Source organism: Pezoporus wallicus, unplaced genomic scaffold (assembly GCF_028554395.1).
Source record: "Pezoporus wallicus isolate ANWC-B61680 ecotype Strahan unplaced genomic scaffold, APGP_CSIRO_Pwel_v1 contig_4788, whole genome shotgun sequence".
Taxonomy (NCBI): Eukaryota; Metazoa; Chordata; class Aves; order Psittaciformes; family Psittacidae; genus Pezoporus; species Pezoporus wallicus.
In genome coordinates, this window is record NW_026638769.1 from 1,556,414 (window position 1) to 1,578,552 (window position 22,139).

Here is a 22,139-nt window from a genome sequence, read left to right on the forward strand (position 1 = left end):
ATGTGTGAGATGTCAGTAGCCTGCAAGAAGCTATCAGATCAAGAATCAAGTATGAGGGGGTCATTAAGAGCAGCCAACATGGCTTTACCAAGGGGAAGTCATGTTTGATCAACCTTATAGCCTTCTATGAGGAAGTAACTAGGTGGATGGATGATGGTAGAGTGGTAGATGTGGTTTTTCTTGGTTTCAGTAAGGCATTTGATACTGTCTCCCACAGCATCCTCATAGATAAGCTAAGGAAGCGTGGGCTTGATGATCAGGTAGTGAGGTGGATCAAGAACTGGTTGAAAGGAAGAAGGCAGAGAGTTGTGGTCAATGGGGCAGAATCTAGCTGGAGGTCTGTGACTAGTGGAGTCCCTCAGGGGTCGGTGCTGGGACCAGTGCTGTTTAATATTTTCATCAATGACCTGGATGAGGGAACTGAATGTACCCTCAGCAAGTTTGCTGATGATACTAAACTGGGAGGAGTGGCTGACACACCAGAGGGCTGTGTTGACATTCAGCAAGACCTGGACAGGCTGGAGAGTTGGGCGGAGAGGAACTTGATGAAATTCAACAAGGGCAAGGGTAGAGTCTTGCATCTGGGGAAGAACAACCCCATGTACCAGTACAGGTTGGGGGCTGACCTGCTGGACAGTAGTGAAGGGGAAAGGGACCTGGGGGTCCTGGTGGATAGGAGGATGACCATGAGCCAGCAATGTGCTCTTGTGGCCAAGAAGGCCAATGGCATCCTAGGGTGCATTAGAAAGGGTGTGGTTAGTAGGTCAAGAGAGGCTCTCCTCCCCCTCTACTCTGCCTTGGTGAGGCTGCATCTGGAATATTGTGTCCAGTTCTGGGCCCCACAGTTCAAGAAGGACAGGGACCTGCTGGAGAGAGTCCAGCGCAGAGCTACAAAGACGATTAAGGGAGTGGAACATCTCCCTTATGAGGAGAGGCTGAGGGAGCTGGGTCTCTTTAGCTTGGAGAAGAGGAGACTGAGGTGTGACCTCATCAATGTTTACAAATATGTAAAGGGTGAGTGTCAGGATGATGGAGCTAGGTTTTTTTCAGTGATGTCCAGTGACAGGACAAGGGGCAATGGGTGTAAACTGGAGCATAGGAGGTTCCACATGAACATCAGGAAAAATTTCTTTACTGTGAGAGTGACAGAGCACTGGAACAGGTTGCCCAGGGGGGTTGTGGAGTCTCCTACATTGAAGATATTCAAGGGCCGCCTGGACAAGTTCCTCTGTGAGGTACTCTAGGTTAGCCTGCTCTTGCAGGAGGGTTGGGCTAGATGATCTTTTGAGGTCCCTTCCAACCCTTAGGATTCTGTGATTCTGTGACTTGGCAACTGCTGCCTCTGCCCCCACAGAAACCACAACAGGACTTCATGTTCATGTTTTGTTTTTAAATGTCATGGTATGGACCTATACCAAGTCAGATCTTTCTCTTGCCTCTTTATTTTTTATATAGAAAGTAGTTAAATTTATTATTGGACCATGATGCATAAAATAGTCTTCTCACATGTCAAATAACACATTTGCTCGTATTTTCCTTGTTTGTTAAAATATTTGGAGTTCTAGCCCTGCTTTCAATGTAAATACCTAAAATAACCCAAGTGCCAACATCCTTAGCAGAATGTATTTTCTGAATCTGCATCGCAGAGCTGGGGCCGAGCTGTGGGACCTGAAAATACTTTCCAGCTCCTCAGTCTTGGTTTGTGCCCCAGCTGCATTTTCACTGCATGTTGTGACCCTGCCTGGACGTGCACAATCTCTGTTCTTCCTGCCCTAGTTTCTGTGCAAAAGAGACTTGTGCAGGCTGTAGTATTAATTTCCATACCTGAAACACATAGTCCTTTGTAGATTACTGTACTCTTCCCTGTCAGCCCCAGTTGGTTGATATCCCCTTGTTCATAATCTAGCTATGGAAGTTGCTGGTTTGGCTCCCCTACAGTGTATTTATTCCTTTTCTGAGTATTCCCTTTCAGCTGAAATGGATGCATTTTCACCTTCATAATAGAAGCTTTAGAGCATTAGAAATGCTCAGTGGACTGTGTTTTGAGTATCTCTAACTTAATGCACTCCCTAACTCACCATTTCTTTAAAATGAACCACAGTTGTTCATACTGAGGGAAATAATCAAATAGATCATCTCAGGAATGTCTGAAGGTCTGGTTGACATGGTTTTTATTATTTAAACATCTTTAAAACTATAATTCTGAGCAATTCCTGTTTGCTTGACCTTCTGAAAGATCACTTAGTTCTCAGCTAAATCTGTCGTGGTTTATAATGGTGTCGTTTCTTGTGTGTTTAAAGTGCAGCACTTACAAATTATAATTCAGACTTTATGCGGTTTGCTTTTGGATTGTTTTGGCTCTAGTGTGACGTGTATATTGATTATGATGTTCATTTGATAAGGTGAAGGGAAAAGTGATGGTAAGTCAAACTGAAGTCCATTTGCTCAATAATTTCCTATGTTCCTAAATACAAATCAGTGTTTGGCATGCTGCTGGCAGACTGGGCACTTGCAGCTGAGTGTGATGGGTCTGACTGTTAAAGATGCAGGTCATGATTCGTTTTATTGTGTATTACTTTCTCTTTCCAGCCATTGTGGTGTTCTAAGTGTTATTATACTCTTGTTAAATGTTAGTTACCTTTTATTTGTGAAAGTTTCTTTTCCTCTTTCCACTTTTCTTAGCCTTCTGCTGGCTGTTGCACAGAGGGAGCATTTCCTTTATTTTTTTTAGATGCATGTTTAGTCAGTTACATTTTAGGTTAGTCCTGTTTATTAGTTATTGCCATAGTAGTCCAGAAGAGGCTTTCTTTTTTGGTGTTGTGTAATCAATTCTGACAGTGGGGGCATTTCTGAGGAAACCTGTTGTCATGTTTTCAGTACCATGCAGTATTCATCTGCAACAGATACATAACCACAGACATCATAAAGCACAAGGCTGCCGTGTATTTTTAAAATACAATTTAAAGACGGGCTTTTAAGGTGATGACAAATATTTTCCAGTTGGAAAACTATGTGAAATACCTGTTTCAGATCTTTTTCAGCCTCATAATTCTCCAGAGAAGCCAGCTGCTAACAGAAGTGAGAGCCAGGTTTCAGAGGGACTGCCTGGGAACAAGCAAAACACGCAAAAGCAGGCAGCTGTACAAAGCAATGCAGTTTATATGGGCTTTTCGTTGGCTTCCATGGGATCTTTCCAGACATGCACATCATCTTGATTGATTGATAACATTTGAAAATCTACATTTTTATAAGCTGATCCAACATCATTTATAGTGTTTCATGTTGAAACGTCACTTTTACACAGTAAATGTCATGATGCATGATAAAGAAAATGCTTTATAAAAATGCATGTCATATGAGGGTATAGTTTCATCAACTACAATACTTTCCTCTTCTCAGGCTGCACTGCTATTCACCCCCAAAAAGTTTTTCTGAAATTGAATTATTTATGAAAGAATCAGGATTTGAAGAAAACCCAAAACAACACAAGCCATTCATTACTGAAAGATTTGGTACAGTATCCAGTGCGCTATCATGGCAGAATGGAACTAGTACAAAGTGATTTTTCCCAGATGTGGGAAGGCAGAAGCATATGGAAAGTGTCTGGATTTATGCTGACATAAATCCAGTGAACAGCTTGTATTTATTTACATATGTATACATTTATCTGTTTATTTATTATCAGTGCCAGCAGCTGCTCTCTCTGAGGGCAGGTGTTATAATTTCTTTGGACATTATCAGGTGTTTCTTGCTTTTGTGTCAGTGCAGTCATTTATGGGAACAGGAATATTCTAATGGAATTCTAATGGAAGGAATGTTTTATAACATGAGAAAAAAAATGGACAGTTATCTTCATCACTGAAGAACGTAAATCGAGTAGAATTCAGAAACGTTTGTTTCTGCCCTATACAGAAATAGGTCATAAAACATTTTATACAGAGAAGTAAATTTTTCCAAATGACAAGTTGCTCTTTAATATCTATGTTTACAGAGGAAACTCTGAAAGGAGGGATTGCTAAGCAAGACTTTGGTAGGTATGATCGATCCACCAAGGCTTGCTGTGTAACCAGAGGAAATAACTCTTTTTATTCCAGTTCCTATCTCTTCCCTATTTGCTTGTGATGATGCAAAGAGAAATTTATCAGTGTCAAAGAGGTATTCAAGTACAAAAGTGAGGGGATTATGGAAACACTTGAGGCAGAAAAATATGTAGAATGGAGATGGAACAAGAAATGAAGAGGGAGAGGGAAAATGTGCCTTTTTAATAACGAGGATTTGAATTTCCTTGTCTCATGCAGAAAGTAGACTTAAAGGGTCTGGAAACTTTTCCCTTGCTTTGAAGGGCAGTTCATTTTCACAAATCTGGTAAAGATAACTCCACCATAAACTCCTCTCAAAAATGTCAGAGCAGGGAGGAACAGCATCCTACCAATTTGCTTTCTGCTGCAGACCATCCCCAATGGAAGGTGCAATACACTATGAAGGGACAATACTAACCTGCACCTCTGGTTTTTGAAAAGATAGAAAACTTTTAGAAAAAGAAACTGGTATAATTCCCATTGGTTATTTCCCTGCCTGTGTACTGCAAGCCCAAAGAGTTTGGCTTGATTATTACGCTGAGCCACATGGATTTGTGATGCATAGAAGCAACCCTATGTCACTGAAATTATCTTTGTGTGTGTGTGATGCTGACTTTTCAATTTCTGTTCAAGATACAAATAAGAGTGGTGGGCCCCCAAAAAGTAATATCATGTCATTTATGTTCTTTTCTGTAATAATATTTTAATTAAATCCTTCCCCACTCTTTTTATATGCTGTACTTTTCTCATGTTTGTGAACTATAAACCAAGCTGCTGACAATTGTAATTCAGTGTGTTCTGTCCTAAATTACCATGATGTAGTCATTATTCCTTATTTGCCTGATTACATTATTCACAGATGTAGCAGGGTTTTATTTCACATCATGTGTTAGTTTTAAACAGTGTTTTATGGTAAATACGGTTTATCTTACTTTGAAAACAACAATAGAAGTAACATGTCCACAAAATAAAAATACACAAATATTTTAAGACATGCTTTCATTTAGTAGATTATATTAGAATATAATTCTATTTATGAATAACTTAATTCAAATGGTCCTTCTGGCAAGAAGTCAACATAAAAATTGCTTATGCTGTGCATCATTAAGGAAATGGTTGGACCGCACAATGGTCCTGACAGTGTGTTCAAGCACAGACTGTGAGTATAAGAACTTTGGTGGCTCTGTCCTCTTTTGCACTATAGTGGTGCAAGACCAAGACTTCTGTCATGCCTATACATTACCATATTGTTCAACCGGCTGTCAGAAAGTGTGCAGGAAGAAATACTGCTGCAACAACTCCCTCCTATGGCAGAGCTGGTGAAGATCTTTCTGTTTAGGGATCTTGTCCCTCAGTGGGACTTAGGCCCTTTGAGGTTAGTTTTTCAAGTCTGTGGCTAACTGCTCCATCCACTGTTCAGTGAACATTACCTTCCTAGTGAAGAACACGGTGGATAGCAGGATAGGGAAAGGATGGGTTCTTAGGCAGAAGGCCATATACCGCCTTGACAACAGGTACAGTTGCTCTTCGAATCTACCCTCAGTTCCATCCTGTGCTTACATCTGAGGTTCATTTCCAGTCATGGGTGGGTTTCTGTTCTTCCTGAAACTGCTTGGTGCCAGGGCTCAGGCTTCTTTGCCAACCTAAGACTCCCAGGTGGACTTCACTTTTATAGTGACTGGCAGGGTAAAACCATTCAGTAAGATTCTTAGCTTGTTTGCCTATGAAAAAAGGCCCTCAAACAATTCAAAAACGTTGTGGTTTTAAAATAGGGACTATTGCTTTGGATATTGGAGAGTGTTACGAAAGAAGAAACCTCAAACAATTTGCTAAGCAGGGTTTATTTTTATTCTAGTTTAGGCAGCTCTAATGGTTTGTCTGAGGAAAATCTTCAAATTTTGTGATTACCTGTTATTGCCTGTAGCATTTCAGTGCTCAACAAATGATGCCACATCCAGGAAGTTTGCTAAGGAAACCCTGAACCCTTCCCGAGACTGTGGTACGTAGTAAGGTACTCTGCTTGGAATCGCCATCACCTGCCTATATAGAGGAAAAAGGGAAGTAACTTAGCTGTAGTGTGGTTTTTGAGATGGGATGCTTGTGCACATATTTGCTGCTCCTTCACTTGCCAAATCCAGGGGACTCTTTAGATGGATGAAAGAAGACAGGGTAGAAGGCATCTAATTCTGTATATTCCCTTAGGTAAGGTAGAGCAGGTTAATTAATTCTCCCCCAGTACAAATTTCATTATAAACAATGTATCACAGAAAAAAAGAAAAACGCAATGTAAGTAATCTTTCTTTTGGTTATTTGGTGCCTACTACCCCTCTTTTTCTCTTTCCTGCTGGCTCATTTGGTGGTTAAATTATATCTGATTGCTCGATATGTGACAAATATAAGCTCTACAAACTTTTCAGACACAGTAAGTGGCATAAGGAAAAGTGAATCCATCAGTAAAGCAAAATCATAGCAGGATAGACAGACCCTAATCACATCAAGTTTATTTGTAGAAAGAGTCCTATTATTGTTTGTAATGTGAGACTTCAGAGAAATTCTTAGCAAAGATCAGCAGAGGAGCCTTGAGGAAATAAAACCTCATTCATCCCTTAAAGAAAACAAAAAGTAATGAAATCCTCAACCACTGTACTGAGGAGGAAGGTTTGGTTTTGTTTTTGAGAGACAAGATAGAGTGGAATATTTTTTTGTATTTTTAATATGCCTTTTATACCAGGACTGATTCCGGAGTGCAGAATTGGATGTATCCATGTTTTAATAATGCTCACCTATGTCCCAGACTTGCTGCTGTCATTCAAAACTCAATAAGTGAAGAACATGCTGTTCTCAGGCTTTTCTTCTCTGAACTATTTAAAGAACAGATTTTTCAAATGGAAAAGGCTTGGGTAATTACAGTTGCTTTCCTTCCTCTTTTATAGCTCCAGTGAATGATGGTCAGAATTCTCAACAAAAGTTAACTGGTGCAACTGAATTCTAAATGGAGTGACTGTTGATTTATTTGAATAATTTGTGCAAGTGTGATATTTTAGCAAGGTTTGTATTGTTGTTACAGAAGTACAGTAGTTTTCCAGGCTGTCAGAAGCCATTTCTGAATTTACTTTTTTCCTTTGGAAACTCTAGTAAAGTAAAATATCAAATTTTTGGCTGAAGTTCACATCAGAATGTACTAAGATCTCTGTCCATCTTATCCTAGCTCTGCCTCTCTCCCATTACAAGTCAAGAATGTTTCCTACCTAGATTTAACTCTCAGGAAAATTTCAGTTCATTCTCAGTCTGGCTAATGTGATTTGATACCTCAGTGCTTCATCCCTCCCTGGTCCTTTACCCCTACCAGAGAGTGACACTGCATGCTTTATGCAGAGTATCCCACCCAAACTGCACTTGCTCCCTCCTGAGATTCCTGATCCCTGGCAGCGAATCAGCCCTGCCTATGGGTACCCCTGCTGTGGTTCACAGTCTGGATGTCAGCAGCAGTGGGACTTTGGTAGTCTGAGATTAGCTAGTAAAATAAAGCCCTGCTGTGGGAGAGCAGAAGGCAGCAGATACTGTTGACGCCAGAGTCAATGGTACCCTCCTGGACAGACCTGGATGTCTTAGCCTGTCCAAACAAATCTTGCCTTGCATGAGAGAGCCTGGACCAACGGAGGGCTGTAGTCATCTGCCACCTACGAAAGACTTCGATCTTCCATTTCTGTGCACCCTCTGAGGCGTATGTGCTAGTTAGAAGGTTTTAACTTGGCTTGTTGACTGTCCTGGATAAATGACATAGATGAAACAGCTGGTAGTCTGAATTTCACGATCTGCATGAGTACCACTTTTAGAGTTGAATCTGTTTCTTACTGTCACAAAATAAGTATCACAGGGGGGAAAAGGAAATTTGGATATTGCTATCCTGCCCAAACTCCTGACACTGCAAATATTTTTCTCTGTTGTGCTTCATAATAGAAAGATGTTTCAGGCAGTGCAGTTTCTGTAGCACAAAACATCGGTTTTGTGTCTAGGACAGTTCTTCTTTTAAAGGAAACAGCAATTACCAGGTAAAATGCAAACTATAGAACACAAAATATTTAAGAGGGGGATGGTGGGGCCACTGTCTTTCAGTTAAACATAATTAATCCAGTTCTTAGGAGGGTGCATGGCTTTACCAGACCCAGAATTTAAGAGCTTGATAGGACCATGAGTTTGATAGGATCTAAAAGCCACCACCACCCAAGTGTCAGTTCTTGTCTGGAGCAATGCAACTGTGGCACGTGTAGAGTGTAATTCCCTTGTTTTATGTCTGCTATGGATTATTGGTGTCTGATTGCATACAAATAGCTATTAATATCACTGACATAACCTATTCATCATTTGGATATTGCTAACTTGTTTTGCTGCTGGCTACTTTTAGTAATAAACCTCAACTTTTATTTTCCGTTGTTAACACATCACTCTTAAATTATTTGACTGGATTAATGTAATTAATTCATATACCTGATAGAGAATTTGGAACAAGTGTATGAGTGTGGTAGAGAGAAGTTATTAGAGGTGACTGGCAGATTAAATGCTTTAAGAAATTGTATCTTCAGGCCCCAATTGTACTTTTGGCCCCAATTCAGAAGGGAAGTGCTGGAAAACTGTAAATCAGCAGGCACCATTTTGAAAATACAATTTTTATATAATCTGGGCTATTATTTTTTTTTTATTTTTTTAAGAATTTACACAGAGAGTGGTAATATCTATTGTTCTTAGTTATTTTAAGATGATCCCTTATCACTTGCACCTGGGAAAGGGAGTAACAGGCCAACATAGGTTCTGCCAGAAAGACTGTCTCGCTTGGTTGTTCCCAATAGATAGTCTGTGATACTTTCTCTGTTCCTTTGCTGATTTACTGAGTAAACCTGGGTCTGCGTTGATGAAATAAATATAATCTGCTTGACATTAATGGTGGACAGCATCAATGACCCTAAAAGATTCAGATAATGCAAAAGATGGAAAAAAAGTGTTGCAACACAGTAGATGTTTTGATGCCGATGTCATCCACTATTTTACAAATCTCTAACATGGGTTAGGGAGCTGTAACTGGATACAAGGATCTTTTTTACTAACATCTTGCATCCCAGCTTTATGGAGCTGGGGTAGGAGACAATGTTCTTGGGCATCAAGTACCTGTCACCAAGGAACTTCATCCCATAGTAGTGTCTGCAGCAGGAGGCAACACTGAGTGGAATTTACTCTGTCCCCAAGCATATGGGCATCCCCAACTCCGCATAGGTCTTTCCCTTAGTTATTTCTGGCCTGAGGTTCACACAAACAGATGATAGTATCAACATCTCATGTTTTTCATATGGTATGCTTTTAGATTTAAGATGCTGCTCAGGTGTTTGTGTGTCACTTGTCTCTCATTGCACTTGTCTCTGATGCACTAATATATAGTGCATATATGCTCGTATCAAATATTTGTTTCAGTCAAAGTTGCACTCGTTACCTTACCTATCATGGCGCACCGTTTGATATGTAAAGATACAAATTGCTGTAAAACTGTATTTTTATAGTGTTTTTCGCTGCAGTTGTATCCGTTTTAAACAGAAGTTATCATGAGAGGATAGATACATTACCATGGATTCTCAGTGGATATCTGAGAACTTAAGTAAATTATTTTTTATTTTTTTCATACCTAAGTATAAAAAGTTTTTTCTTGTAAGCATTATCATCACTGTGTGAAAAATCCATAGTGACATTAGACAAACAACTGCATTCCCAGGTTAGACAAACCACAATATTCCCAGAATTTAATTATCCATGCTCCTTGAGATTGTTGCAGGTCAGAGCTCTTGCTAGAATCAAGGGTTCACAAACAAGTTTTTGTACAGTCTTCTCAGGAAATTGCAATGGAAACTTCAGTGGCTTCCCTATCCATCCTAGAATCTGCAGTAGTAATCCATATGTGCTTACATAGCAATATAGCTTACTGAACAAGGGTGACATACGACACTTCTGAAAATCAGGATACTTTGCTTTCAGTGTTTAACTGTGGATTTAAATGCTGACTTCTAAAATGCAAGTGTTTCATCGTATCCTGAGATTATGGCCATATTAGTCTTTCCACTGTGCAAACCTTGTGAATATGAACTGTCTGGCAGGGGTTTGAGACTAGAAAACTAAAGCATGTCAGGTCTGAATCCTGAAGTTGTATACGTTATCAGTATCACTAAGTATGATCCATTTAAAAATAATATAGAGTACCTCAAGAAAACCCTACTTAAAGACTTTTTCAGTGTCTTCCAGTATAATAAGCATATCCTATTCTGTTACTGCATTCTCCATCAGTCTGGCCTATTTATAGTCCTTAAAGCAGTTTCAGAATAAAATTTTTCCCCTTCAGTTTGTAGGAACTAGAACATTATATTAAATCAGAATTTGATTTAGATGTCTTCTTGGGCACAGTCCAGTTGCCTAAACACAGGGGTCTGGTGTCATAACCTGTCTTGTCAGCTGCTGGTCCATTTACCTTAGTTGCCCCATACATCCTCAGTCGTATCTGCCAGCTCTGTGTGGGTGCTGTGGATACCCTTGAATGTCTTGAGTGGCACTAGATTCCTGTGTTTGAGCATCTATATTAAGTCTCAATGTCTATCTCTAGGTGCCTGAAGGCTTTCAAACACTGAGTGACTGTCCTAGTCAATCAGAGGAAGGTTGCAAAGGAAGACTATAGAAAATAGAGGAGAACCCTAAATTTCCTTTGGAGATTTCCACCTATACAAATATCCCTGACCAACCTCTCATATGGATATAGTTCTGGTAAAATGAGAGATTGCATGCAGGTTTTACACTTGACTTGTTTTAAATGCTTGGAACTGCCTCTCTCCTGATCCTGCAGTGATTCTATAGCACTTTCAGGCCAGTAAACTACAAGGAGCTAAAGATTGCTGCTTTTAATTGCAAGATTGTGTAATCGATTTAATTTACTGATCTGTTGTATTTTTATTTAATCTGTAAGTAAGGAGAGAGCATTTGATATCCGCAGAATTTTTGACACTTCTTGGAAATTCCAGATACACGTCTTATTTCTGCATTAGCAATCACTGGTGTTTATACACCACTGTAAAAAATATTAGCCTGGAAATAGCTGAAAAATGCAATATGACACTTCAGACCCAGTCCATATGTAAATGTGGTCAACTGATACTTTGTTGACACCCACAGTGGTGCCAGTGCTAACAACAGTTGAATAAATCATGTAATCTGTTTAGTTAATGTGTTTGTTTACAAAATTACTGAAGTTCTGTGTGGTTTTATAAGTGAGTTTATTTGAATACCCAGATTTCTGGAGTTCCAAGGGAGGCTCACTGTGTCCCCAGAAGCAGGTAATAGTTATCTGGTAAGTCATCTTTATATAACTGGGGGTGGATATGAGAGAGAAAAGGAGCACAGTTTGAGAAATAGACTGGATTTCAGTCGTTCAGAGATATTTTTCTCCTAATCCCTCACTCTTTTAGATCTTGCTAGTAATTAGGGGCAAGAATTTCTACTGCTCTCACTGCATTGGCTCTTGCAGAAGGAAATTTTTTACTGTTTTATCTCCAGCATGGCATTACTTTGATATTTCTCCTAAAAAATGGGATTTAACTTAGTACAAAACCAGAAAGTTATCTGTTTCAAGCATTATACTTTGGAAAGTGCAAGAGAAGTATCACTTAATTGGCCAACTTTATTTCAGAATTTGGTGGATTTTGCCATCAAAGTTAATCATTCATCTACTTGCTGGTCTGTAGCAAGCCTAAATGGCCACTGGAAAAAGATTACTGGCAGGGTTTGCTGAAAATGAACTATGCAGATTTTAATAAAAATGGAATTAAATACTGCTAGAAAAAGTTAAACCTTATTTCTAGACTCATAGTTATAAAAGATAATATTTCTGCAAATATTTATTTAAATAATACTGTAAAATTAACCTTGTTATAATTGCTTTGTGATTAATTCCTAAACTGCTAAAAGTCAAATCCTTCTTTTCTGTTCCTCTGTTTTTAAAGACATTAATGGAATAGATATTTGCAGTCATTGCTCTTGTTTGGGATAGAGTGCTGATCTAGAAAACATGCACAGGGGTTATTTTTCCTTTTACAAAACATAGGAATAGGAGCAAACTTATTTGTGTCTGTTAGATAAATTGAAATGTTGTAATGAAAGTTACTAATATCGGATGACCCTGCAAATTTTAAAGCTTATTGAGAAAAAATGCAGGAAAAAAATAATGCTCTTTTAGTAAGCCATTAACTGCCAGGTATAATTTATATAGTATTGATTTTAGGTCTTGTATAAGCTTTGAAAATGTCTAACCAGCTTATTCTTTGCCTAGATGTCATCTGTGTCTGTGGTTCCATACTTAAGGATAGAAAACACTTGTGGTGCAAGTCTCTGACTACAGTTCTCACAGTATTCTCTTATCCCAGATACATTAACAATCTATGAGAATCTTCAAATTTAACAATAATATTTAAGTCCACATGCTTACATATACTTGGTCCTGCACTATTTAAATAATGTGTTGTTTGCTTGTGGCTTTGGGGCTTCTTTGTGGTTTTTTGTTTCTTTATTTTTTGGGGGGTGAGTGTGTGTGTTGATTTGCGGGTGGCGGGGGGAGGGGTTTAGCTTCTTTCAGTAGACGCGGATTAGAATGCCTGCCTTGTTAGAGGTTTTGCATCTGTCAGCCCTGGAGTCATCTGAAAACCTATGGAGTCCGTTTCTGTGGCTGCGTATCATGGTCCAGGCATTTAGAGATCTTTTTACGGTATCAAGTTTTTATTAAAAAGGCTTTGATTAATCTTTTCTTCTGAAAATTTGATTATGATCTGAGCATGTGTTTTACTTATGGAATACTACATTTCTTCAGCTGTAGGACTGCACAGATTCTAATGAATTTATACTGGAAAAAGAAGTATCATTGATCCTTCACATTTATACCAGCTGATTTAAGAATGTCTTAACAGCTACAGAGAAGTGGTCTATTAAATTTGTTAATGATTCTAAATTTGTATTAAGAAAAGTGACTTTTCAGTGTAAGCCAGACTACACAGCCTTAGGGTTTGTTTTCTTTCCTTTGCCAGAAAAGTATAGAAGCTGTAAATTATATTTTCAGGAAAAGAGAATGGAGTGCAGCTGGTTTTGTATATTTTCCAAATCAGATTTCAAAATGGGAACCAGCTGCTCATCTGTTGCTCTTAGCCAAAATGCCAGCACATGCTGGTTGTTGCACGATGGCCATTTTAGAAATAATATACATGAGAAATATGATTATGGATTTGCTCTCGATGTCAGGTTCAGTTGCAAAGTATCCTCATCTGGTTACAGCACCGTCTTCAAATGCTTCAGGCCCTATCCTACAGACATTTTGAGTGACTTGTTTGCAAAGAGTCCAAAATAAAACTAAGGAGGGAATTGTGGTGTCCACTGGTCATTTTCCACAAGCTTTGCACCTGAATTAATCAGTGACTTGCAGCTGTGCTGTTCGACTGCATTAGCAGACACCACCATCTGCACAGGAGGCTCCTGTGCATTGATCTCTGGGCATAAGAACTGGTGTCACTTTGCTTTTGTCCCAGATGCCTTCTCCTTTGAGCTCTATAGGCAGCTATGCTTTGATGCTGGTCTTTCGCACAGGAAGGAAAACTGAGGTAGAGGTGTGCTACGTGGCTTTGTGGTTAATTCACTAGGAGTGTGGGATACATGTGTTTTAAATAAGACATGCCTTTTCAGCAGGTGTGCTGACAAGCAAATTAAGAAATCGACATTGGGCCGTTAATAGGAATCAAACACAGGGCTGCAGTGAACAGCGCATTCGTTCCTAAGGCCTTTGATTTAGACTTGGGACCAAGTTTGGCCTCAGTGCAGTTTTTGTGTTCAGTAAGTTTCACAGGGTTTTGTAGAGCTAAATATTATTTCATATTTCTTTCCTGAATATTAAACACAAGCTTTAATAAACTGGGAGATTTTAAAATCTAGATTTGGTCAATATGAAAACACGCTGTAGCAATTTTTATTTCTAAAAATATATTAAATATTGTAGAGACACTAGATTTTGTGCGTGAAGTACAGGAAGAAATTGCCATTCCTTGTCCTGAAATTATATTCAACAATATTCCTGTTACAGTGACTTTGTAACAAAAAAAATCTTGTCATGCTGTCCTTGGAGCTAATCCATATATGCCAGAATTAAACTCATTCCTTCTGTAAACATTCAGCGTTGATGGAAAACCTCTTCTTCCACAGGATGTGTTGTAGCCATCTTTCTGCTTCTCTGGGCTTTTGTTATATTACAAAATACCAGATTAGTGGAGTTCATAATTGCACGTATTGGTATAAAAGCATGTTATTCGGAAAACTTGAGAGTACAAGACAAGGAAAATGGCTGTATTTCCTAGGACTCAAGTATCTGCACAACATACTTTTGTTTTAGAATTAGCTGCTAAAACAGGTTTTCCTATTCTGTGTTTGGGAGCAGGAGGTCAGATGGTTGAGAACAAGGAGCTAATATTCATTTTATGCTTTTAAGCAGTTTGAAAGGTTACTGGAGCTATAGTGTTTTCTCAGTTGAGGCTTGTTGGCAGCAGATTTAGCTTAAGGAGCAGGGACAATGTCAAATAACCAATTCACAGAACATAGGACAAAACAGATTCTTGACAGAGAACATAGTCTGTGCTCCAAGAAAAAACACTAAACTAGTTTCAGCTTCAGTAAGTACTGCCACACTGTACTATATAAAAGTTTCTGAATCTCATTTTTATCACCTTGACTTCTTTCTTTTTGGAAATCCTACTGTGATTAGGAAGAGAGGGAAAATCACCTCAGTTACTCTTGTTGGCTGATAAATATAGCTATGTTGCTCGTGGAGCTGGAGGTTTGAAGTAATGCTAGCATGCTACTCACTTGTCAGTTATAAGGCACGACAGTGCTATGAACTAACTTAGGTTTTGAGTGGTGCTGATGGTATTGTACTGTCACCAAAATCATATATTCAGTGAAATACTGATTTAATTCATTATCAGTACCAAAATAGACCTGGTTTAGATTGCTTTTATCATTGTGAAATGTTGCACAGTTTGTAGTAGTCATAAACTTAACTACCATCTGTGTTAGGGACACTTCATCTGACCCTTGATTCAGGTAGTGCCAGTGGTTGAAGATGTTGTTTCAATATCACATTTACAGGAACCTGTGTTCCTTCATTTAAATAAGATTAATATTTGTTTTTTCTTATTTAGTTATTAGGTAATTAAGTTCAGGGTTCCACTGCTCAGAAGTGTCACTTTGAGACTCAGTGCAGGCATGACTGTCATATCCTCAGAAGGAGGATGTAATAGGAGATGCTCATCTGCTGGGAAAAATCTGTTGGTTTGGGGGTCTTTTTTGTATGCTTTGCTTTTCTGTGTGCTGTGTGAGAGGACCGCTGGTGCCTTACACTTTTTCTGTTTTTAAATGATAGCTGAGATTCCTGACTATAGGGGCCACTAGGAGTAAGTGAACTACAGCACCACTAAATGACTGCAGTTTCTATCACAGCAATGCTACAAATTACGGATGTAGAAGTCATCTAAAAAAATAAAAAGTAAATTGCCAGATTTTGTGGATTCAAGCATTCCTGATGGAGGAGCTGACGGCAGAATGACCAGTTACCCATTTTTTCCCCTAATATGGTATAGACCTTAGTTAGGTTTTGAAAGTCATGGCACAATAATTTGTGGTCTGCTTGAATTTTTCCTTCCCTGGGGGGTTAGAAGCTCTTAAAGACAATAACCTTGTCTGCTGTGATGTGGCTTGGATGTTCTTTGCTTAACATGACAGCACCCTACCTCACCAGTAAATGGGAAAATGAACCCTCGTGTTGCCTGCAGCAGACTGTCTACTGCAGCTGGTCAGTGCAAGTACTGCCCAACTTTGCAGCCTGAGCAGTGCCTGAGCTTTAGATCAGTGTGGAAATCAGACCTAAAGGTTCTGAAAGGCTTGCTTGCAGGTGATAAGTCTGCAACGTTTCATTGACTCACTCATTCCACATTTTTTGTCTGTTTATATTTCTGTTTTTGCTTACCTCCTATAGCTGCCTCCTACCAGTGATATCTCATCCTGCTGCCTTTTTTTTCCTGATTGACTTTTATAAGTTCCAACTCTGCCTCCTTCTTTATTGCCCAGTTCTCTCTGGAGAGGTTTGTTCACTCCTAATTCTACCTGTGTTCTTTCCCATTTTTGTTCTTACCTATAATTATCTCTAATGCTTCTATGTCACAGCTGTTCCCTCCTTCATATCCTTCTGGATTGCTGATTTGTGATTGTGAATCTAAGGTTTTCTAAAAGTATTGGTTTCGTTATTTAATTACCTCACTTCATTATCTCCTAACTTACTTTGTCTCTGATGCTTTTGCTGGCTGCGGTATGTCCCGCAACCTTGGTTCCATGGCTGCCTCTGTCATAGGTCCCACCCTTTCTAGTCTCTTAAGAAGGGATAAACTGATGATAAGCAGCAACTACTACTCTCCAGCTTTTTTACTAATTCCTTGCTAACACTGTCCCCACTAAAAATAAGAAAAAAATGTCATAATGTAACTAAATTGTGTTCATTCTTTCTCAAACTGATTTGCTTGTATATTCAGTCTTAGGAGGGGCACAGGATGGTTTCTTTTCTTCAGACCAGTAGCCCTTGAAGGCAGAGTCTGTCACCTTCTGCCACCTTCCACCATGGTGGAGTAACAGTTCCTTTTGTCAGCCTCAAGACTGTAAATATTTAAATAGTTTTTATGACTGTTTTTATAGTTTACTGAAGCATCTCAAACTTTGCTTCTTAACTTTAGTCCCAGATGGGATGTAAATGAAGTATTTAGTAACCTTGAGCAGTACTTGAGGACTCAGCAAGTCCTCTGCAAGACGTTAGAGTCTTATTTTGAAGTGATTAATACATTGCCTGTAAGAAAGGAGACAGAGTTTCTTTCCACAAACATCTGTTTATGATTTAAATTCTGCAAAATATCCAAGAAAAGATTGTGTGGTGAATACTGACTTAGGACTTTTGCCACGTATCCTACTGTCCCAAGGACTGTTCCTACACTACTATTAATTTTGCTGTTTTAAAATATTTGTAGTCAAATACGGTACTACTAAACAAAACTAAAAAGTGAAAACTTTAATATATTGATATACACCATTACTTGAACATTGATGCTGCAATGGTCAAAAGGATCTGGTCATTATCAGTGAGTTGTGCTGTAAATGGCTCAAACACATTCAATGCTGTGAATGTGTTTGAGAAAGTCAGGTTTGCTCCACATGCCTTTTTCCTCTTTTTGTATGTGTAGCTGCTCCTTTCCAGTGACAGGTCTCACCTGTTTTCCATGTAACAACCATCTGGTCTCAATGCCTGGGATGCAGCCTCCTTTTCCACAGCTTGCTGGGTCTCTCCCAGTTAGGTCTGCTCTGGTCGAGTAATAACATAGAGAATTAATGCGTTTAAAGGGATACAAGTAAACATTAAATTTTGTGCAGCTTTACTTTTGCACTAACAAGGTTCTTTCTATTTCCCAGCTGTCCTTTGGACAAAAGAAAAATACATTATATCAGTGTTTAAGAAACTTTTGGACAATGCCTTTAATAATACGCCTTGATTTTTGGTCAACACTGAGTTGGTCAGTTAGACTAGATGACCATTGTAGATCCCTTCCGACTGGTACTATTCTATTCTGTGTGAGCTTTGGCTTTGTTGAGAAAAGTACATATTTTTCACTTTGGATTGTGTAATATGGTGAGGAATTGTTCTCGACATTAATCTAAATATGGATTCTACAGTTCACAGTGTTGCAGTTTTCAGGTAGTCCTGGTTAGGGTATATTCTGTACTTCTAGAAGAACAAGTTGTCTGTCTCTTGGCATGAAGATAAAGCTATCCCCTATAGCAGCACTATTGGATTGATGTTTAAATTTATATCAAGCAAATACTGCAAGTATATCAGGAAAAAGATGAGATTCCAGCATCTAAAACCAATTTTATCTATTAAGAAGTTATTTAAAGTACTTTGAAACTACTAAAAAAGGCAATAGAGATTTTATTGGACTACAGATTTAAAGCTGAGAGCTAATGAAGGTATTTTTGCAGGACAGAGTGAAAGATACAGCTTCACTCTTCCTCACGGGGAGGAAGTTCCTTTGGAGCTCAGGTCATGGCATGATTGCTCATGACTTCAGCAGTCTTCTTGAATTTTTGTTGGAGACTCAGGCCAAGCTTTGAAAATGTTTAGCTGCTGAGTACTACACTTAAGACCCCATCTCTGGGCATGTTTGCTGAGTGCCTGCTAGCCTTCATAATGCTTCTAGCCTCTGTTGATGCTTGAAGGATAGAAAAGATCATCTGGAAGTTGACAGATGGACATCCAGAGCTATTATTTAAAGGGATTGTCTGTGTAGGGATTGTTGGTCTTTACACTATGCATTAGCTTGTACTTGCTAGCCATTGTGGACTGACTTTGAGTGCATAAGCTCTCTTTTCTGTGTTCAAATGTTGTTAACTATTTTCACAGCACTACCCAAGCTCCCAGCCAGGAACTTAATGGAGGAATTCCTAGAGACAGTCTCTCCTCACTCTCATGAGTTGTCCCAGGAATGGTATAATATTTATGAATTTACAAAATGTTAATGTGCTTTTTTTGGTGTTTTGGTTTTGTTTTTTTTAATTTCTTAATTGCTCAAGCGAACGGAAAGAAACTGAAACTATTTTGGACACATCTATACTTTAAATATTTAGAGGTGGGTGGGGACTTGATTGTGTAGCTGAGTTTTGTCAAGATTTGAAGCACTAGCTGTCTGAAATGTAGACATTTTAAAAGGTACACGTGTATTTATAAGTATGAATTTATAAAACAAAAATAATTCCAGGCGTATAACATTGGCTGTAGTCCTAGTTAAAAATAATAGTACTGGAGATACTGAGTGGAATCTTATGGCATTAAAACTGTTTTACCAGATCATTGCTAGATGCTTTTCTTACTTAGTAGACTTTAAACGTTTCCAAGAGCTCATTATTCCCATCTCTAGGGAAGAGACTTTGCAGACAACTACAGTTATTGTACATCTTTCATGGCTTTCTTGAGGGAAGTGGGGGGAGGGAAGCAGTGTAAGGGATATGTGTCTCCTGACCAAAAATCCAATCCCAGTGTCGATGTCTTTTGAGCATTTGGATCAGAAACTGAATAAATTCAACAGAAAGAAACCCTGACTGCAGTAGCTAAGGGCTTGGTCTAGCTCCCTAAATCATACAGGGAAGAGGTGCAGAATAAGGGGAGGGGAGGCTTTCTTCTGTGAGTTGTCAAATTGTGAGTTTACAGAACTAATCTCGGTTCACCATCTGATCCTAATTTTCAGCTGGGTTCAGTTTATCATTGCATGTCAGAGGCCAAAGAAAAATGAAAACAAAAAGAAATTGGCTGCATTCTGTGTAAGAGGAAATTTTCCTGAATTCAGGAATAGTTTCCTCCAGAATCCTCAGGGGCGATGTTCAAGAGTGATGCAATCCCCTACCGACAGTCTCCATGGTCGGTGGTTGTTCTTTCACTAAGTGGTTAGGGTCAGATGGCAGTTTTCCCCAAACTCATGAAAAATACATTTTGCAGTTTATAATTTGCATTAATATAAATTACATAAATAATAATTTCTGTTGGTTATTACAGCTCTTAAAAATGAGTTATGAAAATGCAAGCTGCTTCAATAGTAGGATAGATAGACACTTTTATATTCCTAACCATTTGCTACTATATGACCTTCCTTTTTAATCTATTAAGTGTAACATTGCAACTGTAAGCAAATAGTTTCAAAGCATAACACTTATTCTCTCATGTACCGTACTTATTTTTTAGTCAGCCTCTTTTTTTGTAGCTTCTTGAAGAGAAGCAATGGTCTTTTCATTACCTTTTGCATTGCTTGAACATATGACTAAATATGATACATGGTTCTGAAACAGTTTTGGTAGAGACGTTTGCTGTTTACTTTCTACTTACTTTTTTTTATTCTTATTTTAATGTACAGATCATGCCAGTATGACAAATCTCTTGATGAAATTATTCTGTCCTTTTTTATATTTTTAGCTGCTAAAGCCTACCAGCAAATAAAAATATTAATCAAACCAAGTCTTAGCTCTGTCTTGAATTCACAATGGTACGGAATTTGGAGACTTAGGGACCAAGGAGAAATATAGATGCCAAGCTGTAAGCTGTCTTGTGTAAGAAAAAAATGATCAGTAAGCAATTTTTCATTGAGGGAGTCTGGATGAGCTACTTTGACAGTTTACAGAAGAGAAACAGCATTTGATAGCTTAATTCTGAATATATTCAGTATGTTATTGATCATCTGCATTCACATGGGTTTGGGGGGCCATCTCAGATGCCACAGTGAATGCTTGACATGCATGTTTGAATATCTGTCTGATACTGTACAAGTTGGAAGCATTATTTAATCTTCTAAATCACATTTCTTCATAAGACTTCTTCCCATGTAAATATTTCTTCCTAGAATGGTAATATGTGCATATGTGTATTTGTTTCTGCGTGACTGGAAGAAAAATTATTGTAGCATCTTCCATTTGCTTACTCCCTGCATTTCTGAAAACAGTAAGTATTTTGAGAGTTATCCAGTGCTACTGCTAAAGATGGAGAAGGGTGAGCAGGTTCACTCATTTACAGGCACCCATTAGGGTGTTGGGTCACACAGTGCTTTTGTGGGTGTTCTGTGCTTACTGTCATCCCAGCATGTAATGGGTTGGCAGCCTTTAAAAAGGTCATGTGTATTAGCTGAGTGAGGGAAGATAGATTTCAGACAGATAGTTGGGAAAAATAGATATAGAATAAGTGTAATTTACCTTTGGTTACTTTTTTACTGTGTAATCTAATACCATGAATACGTTGTCAGACCTCTTTCAGAAAACTCAGTCATAGGAAGTACACAGACAATTCAGTTGTTTTGCTTTATGCTTGGTAGTGATAATTGTTAGTATGCTAGAAAAGCTCAAGCTGGACTTGTTTATTCTCAGGAAGGCACTGCGGAAAGAGAAAAATCCTTTGATTTTATTTATTATGGGCTCAATTACATGGTGTAGACAATTGCACAGGAGTAGAATGCCATATTTTTCCCACATCCACATATGTTTTCCTGCAAAACCTATTAAATACAATTTTCTTACTCTAGAAGATGAGTTTCTGTCTGGCTTGAGGTGACAGGATGATTCATCTATGCAAGCAAGATGCTTTGATTTCTTCTGTGATGTTAGATGCTGCTTTTTTGGGTTGCCAGGTGGCCTTGGGCATCAGGAGAATCCAACTCTATAGTTTTGTGAGTGCGTAACTGTAAAGAAGAGTAAACTATATCAACTGGCATTCTTAAACTGTTCCAGTATGACCAATCTGAGTAGATGCTACACTGTTCCACATATAATGCACTCAAATAATGAGTACTTAAATAGCCTAAGTAATTCTAACTATGAATGTGAACATTTTAATACCGACCAGGACAACCAAGATCAGAAGTCAGGTTGCTGGCTAGTGAGAAAGAGTATTAAGTAATCTTAAAAGACATATGGATCTCTAATCAATGCATCATGAACAGATGACTTAAACTTACTGAAGTAACTAAGATGTCATTTTTTAGGCAAGATATCCTGAATACGCCTATTAAAACAATCCAGTTCTCTAAAGTCATTGGAATACATATGGATTAATAACTTTGAATGATTAGACTTAGAATTTACCTCTAATTACAAGTAATTACAATTAATTACAAATAAATACATTTTTTTCTCTTCAAACACCAAAGTAAAAGAATCTGGAATGAGTGTAAATTTCTTTCCTTGTAAATGATTTTCCCCAGAAAGGTGTGGCCTGTGTCTAGTTTCAGAAATACTGTGCAATTTACCAAGTTCACTAAAATATATATATATATATAGCTTTTTTTGTTAGATTAATATTCAGAAATCCAAGGAATAAGTTAGTTATAGGCAAAAAGGCAAATAACGTAGATAGAAATAAAATTAAAACAAAAAATC

At 38.3% G+C, this 22,139-nt stretch overlaps 1 protein-coding gene across 1 annotated transcript in view; it reads left to right on the forward strand.

Moving 5' to 3' along the window:
- The window catches only part of ME1 (malic enzyme 1), a 169,624-nt gene that overhangs the window by 95,152 nt on the left and 52,333 nt on the right, over nucleotides 1–22,139 (forward strand). The gene's annotated exons all lie outside the window — the stretch shown is intronic.